This window comes from Penaeus vannamei, chromosome 2 (genome assembly GCF_042767895.1).
Source record: "Penaeus vannamei isolate JL-2024 chromosome 2, ASM4276789v1, whole genome shotgun sequence".
NCBI classification, from domain to species: domain Eukaryota; kingdom Metazoa; phylum Arthropoda; class Malacostraca; order Decapoda; family Penaeidae; genus Penaeus; species Penaeus vannamei.
Genome location: NC_091550.1, coordinates 8,262,346 through 8,269,845, shown reverse-complemented (window position 1 = coordinate 8,269,845; position 7,500 = coordinate 8,262,346). Strand labels below are relative to the sequence as shown.

The window sequence follows — 7,500 nt, the reverse complement described above, 5'->3', positions numbered from 1 at the left end:
TTCTATCCATTTTAGTTTGGAGATACCAGTGTAGAATAATGTTTTCAATGTTGCAGTGTCATGTGTTACATTTGGTATTTTAAAACCTTTCAAGATTGACATATCCATCTATACCATTTAGAGAGAAGGGTAATATACATGTGTATGTTTTTCCCTTGCCTTTTTTCCCATTTTTTTATTATTAATTTTTTTTTTCCTTTTTTCAACTTTTCCAAATTACGAAGAGCACATAAACTATTCATTTTACCATATGAAAGTAAAGTAGTAAACTAAAAATAAAACATGTATGCATCTGCTTACCATCAGTTACATGTACTCAATGAATCAAGTGGTCAAACCAACACACACCCAACCATCCATCTCTTCACCCACCTACTAGTATACACTCACATAACCACCTATCCATCCATCCATTTTCACATAAAAAATGCTAAAGACAAAGATAGAAATGCAACCATAACCACAGAATACCACCCACTCACAGAAATACCTGCACACACCCACACAACAAATAAAAACCACCCACACAGAAAGACATACGTGAAACACTCACACACTCACTTCCGCTTATCCACAGAAACACTGTTCCACCCACGCCCCAACACTCACACACATGGAGACCCTCACACTCCCACTTAAGCTTATTCACAGAAACGCTTATCCACACACCCCAATACAAAAACAAACACACACACACTCACATTCACACTCACACTCACTCACGCACTTCCTCCTTCCTCCCTTTCCCTTCTTCTCTATCTTCATACCTTCCTTCCTTCCCTCTCAGAGTAAGTAAGGATATCAGATTTTGAAAGGTTCAGCTCATATAAAGAAGAGGATTTTTTTCTTTGTATAGAAAATAGACATCAGTGGATAATGCATAACTGATATCCATTATGCATTGGGAAGTGTGAATGACTAGTTGTCACTAAATGAATTTAAGACACATGCCAGATAACATAATGTTTTCTTCGCCTTCTTTTTCTTCTTCTGCCTCTTTTTGTCCTCCTGCTTCTTCCTCTTCTTTTCTTCTACTCCTTTGTTTGTCTTTGTCCTTGTTTATTCTTTCTTGCCTGTCTCCCCAGATTTGGATGCTATGTAGTATCAAGGAATGTGTGTGCTTAAGAGTTCTATGAATTGAGACTTGAGGTGGCTTGGAAGATGAAAATATTTCTCTGTGAATAATTGCAGTAATATAACTAATGTTCATAATTGTCATGCATAAGATTCTATCTGATTTTGATTAGACCAATGTTGAGCATATTGCAGTGCTAGATTTAGTTTAGTTTCAAAATCTGTCATTTTGATTCTTAGCATCTGATTAATTAGTTATATAATTTATGTGTAATTCACCCATTTTATTGACATTGCCAATATAATTTAAAAAGAAGAAAATTAACCTTAAATGTTTTTGTTGATAGGGAGCAATGACTTTATAAGACTTATTTTCTATTAGGTTACATAAGGAAAGCATACATGTATATTTTCCACCTATTCTTCGTACAGTATGCAGCAGATGATGATACCAGATTTACATCTTTGATAAGCATGTTACATAAGCAGATACTACAGAATCTGAATTAATTTATTGGTTTTATAAATTCCTGACCGACTGGTATATCATCCATCTAAAGGAGTGCATGATACCTCTTGGCTTAAGATTATCAGTAAATGTATTATCTTGGTTTATTTATTGTAAAAAGCATTTTTACTAGTAAAATGAGAAAAGATCTTATTTGGTATTGACACAAAATACGGAAAATACTTATTTTTTACAAGTGTATAATATCTATTGATAATCTTTTCCCCACTGTGTGGGGTGAAACTGTGTCTAATAAATTACTGTTTTATTATGTGGATTTAGTATGACATATGTTTTATAGAAGATATGAAGCAAGAGATTATATAGTTTATAAGCCACACTGTGATTGTTGAATTTTAATCCTTTAGCATAATTTACCACCAGAAGTATGGGTAATTTGAAGTCATAATTGGTTTCAGGTATACTTTTCATCATAATATTTGCGTATTATTGGTTTACTGAAGTCTCTACAATTAAGAACAACAGGCCTACCTAATTAGTTGTATGACATCAAAGAACACAGTTTTCATTGTAAACCTTCACTTGTTAGTTAAACCAGGGCAATAATTCTTTTGTTTTTTTGTTTTTTTAGTACTGCTTTTTGATCTCCTGATTGTATTCACTGGATACCTAAGACAGATTTTTCAATACAAGAATTATTGTGACATTTTGTGTGAATGAAAAATGTTTGTAGAGTGTTTGGATTAAATAAAAATACACTATTAAACATTATTCATACTGCTGGACTTTGGATATACCCCTTGATAATAGAGAGCACAAGACTGTGTGGTGAGTTAGTTAATGTATGAATGAGCTGAGTTGAGCTAGTATGCATACCTTCTGTTGGATGGAATACACGAAATCCATACTCCAAAGCTTCTTCTTTGCGTATTAGAGCTGCATTGAAGAGAAGCTTTGAATATAAGATTTATCAGGACAAAGTGAGGCCTGAGCCTACTTGGGAAAATTTTTTGAAAAGTCTTGAGAGTAGAATGTAAAGAATAGCTTAAGATTGCTGTGAAAATCTGTGATAATTTGGGACTATTAGCAGAAAATTTGATAATGTTTTCCAGATGATGAAAAATGGGAAACGTATGTGTCTTTGTCACCAAGATGAGTTGTGGAGGAATTCAGTTACTCTATGTGATGTTCACCGGAACCCCCTATATATAGTGAGCTTAGAAATACCTACAAAAATAATGGAATAAAGAAGACTGCTTGCATTTCATAGTTATGTTTTAAAAACAATGTGTCTAATGTTTCAGTTTTATTCCAGTTTACTGTGAAGCTGAAAGATTTGTCTATGCACATGTGTTTATTTATATATACATATATACGTTTTTCTATACTATACCTAATGGAAAAAAATACAGAATTAGTTGCCCTGTGGAGATGACCTTTTCAGACAGAGTTTTAGGAAGTATGTGTTGTGTGCGTGGCCTCAGGTTAAAAGGTTAAATAACTTACTGTAAAATTTATAGTAAAATAAAGCATGGATGGGTGTACATTGGTGTGCACTACTCTGCACCTGGGTTTGAGAGATCCTGGTGATCAGGACAGACGTAATGGTATCACTCGGTATTGTCATTTTTGACACAACTTGGGACACAACTTGGTAGCACATCACCTATTGTTTATAGGTTAGGTGTGGAAGCCTTTGACTTCTTGATAATTTTGACCTTATAGTTTTAAAACTGTAACAAAATTTAAAGACATAATATTCCACCTACAAAGCAAGAACAAAGGAAATTTAGAAACAACTTTGAATTCAATGAATATAAGCTTTACTTGGAAGTTATGAAATGACACCAGTTGTGTGTAATCATCTCTGCATAAAAGACGAAACTATCTAGTGTGTCTAATTCAGCATTCATAACTAATTATGCAAAGTATGCAAAATTAATATTTAGGGGAGATTTACACTCATATGTCTTATTTCTAAAAGGACTAATCCCTCAGGAACAGGTTTCATGATTATCATGTGCTTATATGCACATGATGATCTTGAAATCTGTTCCTGAGGGATAATCTCCATAGTGTTATGGTACGGGTTTAATCCATACCTTTCCAGGTTACCTGCTCTGTTCTCTAAGTGTATATGTCCCAGTTAGTCCTAGTGTGTATAGGGCTCTTTAGAATAGAAGCTAAGTGGTGTTGAACAAGATCAAAATTTTAGGAGACTACATATGTTGGAGAAGTCTTAAAGAATGAGGAAGGTCTAACTTAGGTAAGTATTTCTTGGACAGAACCAGTACTGCAGACAGGTTTGTCCATCCTTACATTCTACTGTTCAGTAACTTCTTTCATAAGAATGGAACTGTTTCTTGTTGCAATATATTTTTTTGTATGAATTCAGCTGCATACTTAAATCTATATACCATATCAACTTCTAAGCTTATTACCAAAGGAGCATATTCTCGACACAGTTTTACTATAAGATTTGCAAGATCCTTTTTTTGTTACAATTAACTGTGTTAATGTTTTCATCCTGTTCTCGCAAGATATCTATAAAGTGAACTATATGGACTTCTCTTACAGCTAAAACTGCTTAGAGGTCAATTTTATTACCTATATATAGTTGTTTCCAGTGACATTGCATTACTAGTTAATATTTTTTAGTGTTCGGTAAAATGCTTTTTGGTTCCTCTTTTAATAGGAGGTAGACATAGTGTCTTTTGCAGGCTTATACAGAACACTTCTCATTATTTTTACTCTATTATCTTATCAGTCCAAGAGCAAATGAAAGATAATTTTATCATTATGTGCAGCAGATTGAGAACAATGATAAATGGACATTTAGATATTTCATAATATAGAATCAACCACACCTATATATATTAAACAGCAGAACATATTCATTTTCATTTTCACAATAATTGTAGTCTCTGATAGACGAGACAAACAAAACTGCAGGGAATGAGATTGACTTAAAAACAATTGCCAAGCCACAGTTAAGGACATTAGTGATACATTCGTATTCACTCACAAAACTAAAATTGTCTGTTCAATTGTGCTTTGATTTAGTCAATTATATCTAAATATCACATTGTTTTTCTTCATTTCCTTGGAGATTCATACACAAGTGATACATCTTTTCCTTTCAAATACAAGTTCCCATATATATATAGAATTTGGAGTATGCAAAGGATTAATAAAACTAATGATGGCCTTCTTAATTTATTATGCAATATTGTATGTGCTATACTTGGGATATATATTTAACTTGTGACATTTGTCTATTTACATAAATGCGAAATATTTCCTGGAATTTTCTTTTTTTATTTTCTTTTAAGAAAAAAAAGAAAAAAACTGCTACAGCCATTCTGTCTTTTTTTCCATATGGATTTTTCTTGTTTTTTTTTGTTTTTTTTTGCTGTAACAAATACATTTTTCCATATAGAAATTGGTCCATTATAAGTAAAATGACAATAATATTACATGCCAAAACAACATAGTGATGATATGTAATGTAACGTGGCCTCCTCAACCATCATGCATATTTTACTTCAGTTAAGATTGATGTTCGATTTGATTGTACTGTATTGTATGCCTTGATCACACTGTGCAGATGATTGATTATATGCATTCTTGTGCATCTTGCTTTGACTCCTTGGTCATTTGGCTTTCAGGAAAGACATCTCCATGTGGTGAAAATAAAATCTTGAGAAGGTATGGTGACTCATCAAGAAGTTGTTGACATAACTGGTGTCACTGACATAAAGTTCCTTAATGCTCTTGTTAAAAGACAACCTCACCTGTCAAATCTACTAGTGATTGTGGTGTTCTTGGAAGTACATGGTCAATAAGACCTGTGTGTAATAAACTGTTTAAAATATGGAGTTGTGAATTGAAAACAAATAAAGTTCATTAAGAGTGCTTACTTACGTGGTAACCAAGGAAAGTGATGTATCATTGCTTTCATGCATGCAGCTTTATATATATACCTGCTTATATATATAATTGCTGTTATAACTAGAACAACAGTTAAAGTTGGCATTCAATGTTTTTGTTGGCCTTAATAGTAAAGGTTATAATACTGCCAAGAATATACTGTTGATCCTATAATCCTGATCATTAGATGCTGGAAGACTTTAGGATCCCAAGATCATGGTAGTCGTTGTATTGCTGTGAAGAAAATAACATAAAAAGCTAAGCAAAAGTTGGCAAACTTTTATCAAGTATGTTGAGTATACTATTTACAATCAATTGTAAAATATAAATTATTGGTGTTCAGCCAATGCATTTCATGACACTGGAACCTAATTGTATTCATGAATTTTACCAAGATCTTGGGAGTCTTCAATGTCCACCTAAGGGAAGGCCCAGGGACTTCAGGTCTACATTTAAGGATCAACTCGTGTGAGTGTGTGTTTAGTCTTTACAAGTCATTGACATACCTTACATCCAGTTACTGACATTCTATTCAAATGATTTTATTGTCGATTCATTTGTTCTTTTGCTTGGGTCTGCCTCTGATTTTAAATCTAAATATTCAATACATCATTGACAATGGGTATGAGCCTTTGCTAGAATAACACTAGGTACCACATCAACATTTACAATGGTTGGGTGCACGCCTAACACAAAGCTTTTATCTAACTTATAATTGGCAGCATTCACAAGTTACGAAAAGAAACTTTTAACAAGTTGATAGGGTTTCATATTCAACCACAAAAGTTAGTACACTAACTTGGAAAAGTTCATCATGAGTGAGAAACTGAAGTGACCCATTTTTCTGAATGAAAGATATCCTGCTAATTATATACATAAGGTCTGTGGGAGTAAAAACTGTTTTCCCACACACAGAAAACACTGCATATGTGTGGGTACCAAAGAATTACCATGAACATAAGAATTTTATGTTTCAGTTAATAATTTTTGTTTTTTTTTTCTGTCTCATATTTTAGAGCGGGAAGGGGATTTTAGTTTAATGAAGTATTTCTGGGTCATCAGTTCACTCTTTGCGAGATACTATAAAATAAACTTGTCTAAAACCTGCCACCTAAGACTTGCAGCTTCTGAGAGTATGTGAATGTAATTAACAATACTGAAGTTTTTTCACTAACTCGAAATTTATCACATGAATATGGAGATCAAATAAATACTCTACTTGCATATCCCCAGTGGTTTCCATATGACACTGCAGACAAGTTGAATTCAAATTGCAATTTCAAACTGTATCATTCATCTTACTAGTCTTTGTACTGGAAATTCAAAACCTGTTAGTTTTAAAAAACAAGAACATTAGTGTCATAAAAGTACTTCTCACTGCCTTCAATTTCTAAAAAAAAAAAATCAACATTCAAGGCAGTTCATAGATATTAAAATCACAAAAATTTTGCAACAACCATTTTTATATTGAAGCATCACATATATTCAAATCATATGTGGAACAATTTCTTTTTCAGCTAAGAAAATGAAGGTAGTGCTATAATACATGTGTACATTAACAAGTACATCCACATACTCAAGATAAAGACTAGTAGTCTCAAAATCTAAAAGAATAATTGGATTCTCACATCAAATTGATTTTCTTTTCAACAAATTTAAACAAAGACTGAAATCTGAATAACTGCTTCCCTTAAAAGAAAGTGAATAATCCTTCTACATACAATCTACTGGATCCCAATGTCTGTGATACCACTCCAACTACTCTTTATATTTACCCAATATGGGCAATGGAGTAAAATGTCTACATCTGAGGAATAAATACACCAATCATTCCATATTCCATGAATGATTAGTGCCATCTATCCATAGAAGAGTCCATAAAATCACATACAATAGAGCTTTCACATTCTTGATTCACCTGTTATATTGGCAGAAGCAATAAGATTTAACGTGGTAATACTATATCTCGAATCAATGACATTTTCAAAAGTGATCCATGAATGTTCTAAAGGGGATTGCTTAATACA

At 32.8% G+C, this 7,500-nt stretch overlaps 2 protein-coding genes across 9 annotated transcripts in view; one reads left to right on the top strand and one right to left on the bottom strand.

Moving 5' to 3' along the window:
- EloA (elongin A) overlaps positions 1-2,321 on the top strand; it is a 24,731-nt gene extending 22,410 nt beyond the window's left edge. For both annotated transcript variants that reach the window (XM_070130071.1, XM_027381158.2), the window contains exon 10: positions 1-2,321. This exon is cut by the window's left edge and continues 163 nt beyond it. The gene's annotated coding sequence lies outside the window, so the exon portion shown is untranslated.
- A 2,425-nt stretch (positions 2,322-4,746) lies between these two features.
- Positions 4,747-7,500, bottom strand: part of LOC113828230 (excitatory amino acid transporter 2) — a 124,338-nt gene continuing 121,584 nt past the window's right edge. For all 7 annotated transcript variants that reach the window (XM_070130091.1, XM_070130099.1, XM_027381159.2 and 4 more), the window contains one exon: positions 4,747-7,500. This exon is cut by the window's right edge and continues 1,212 nt beyond it. The gene's annotated coding sequence lies outside the window, so the exon portion shown is untranslated.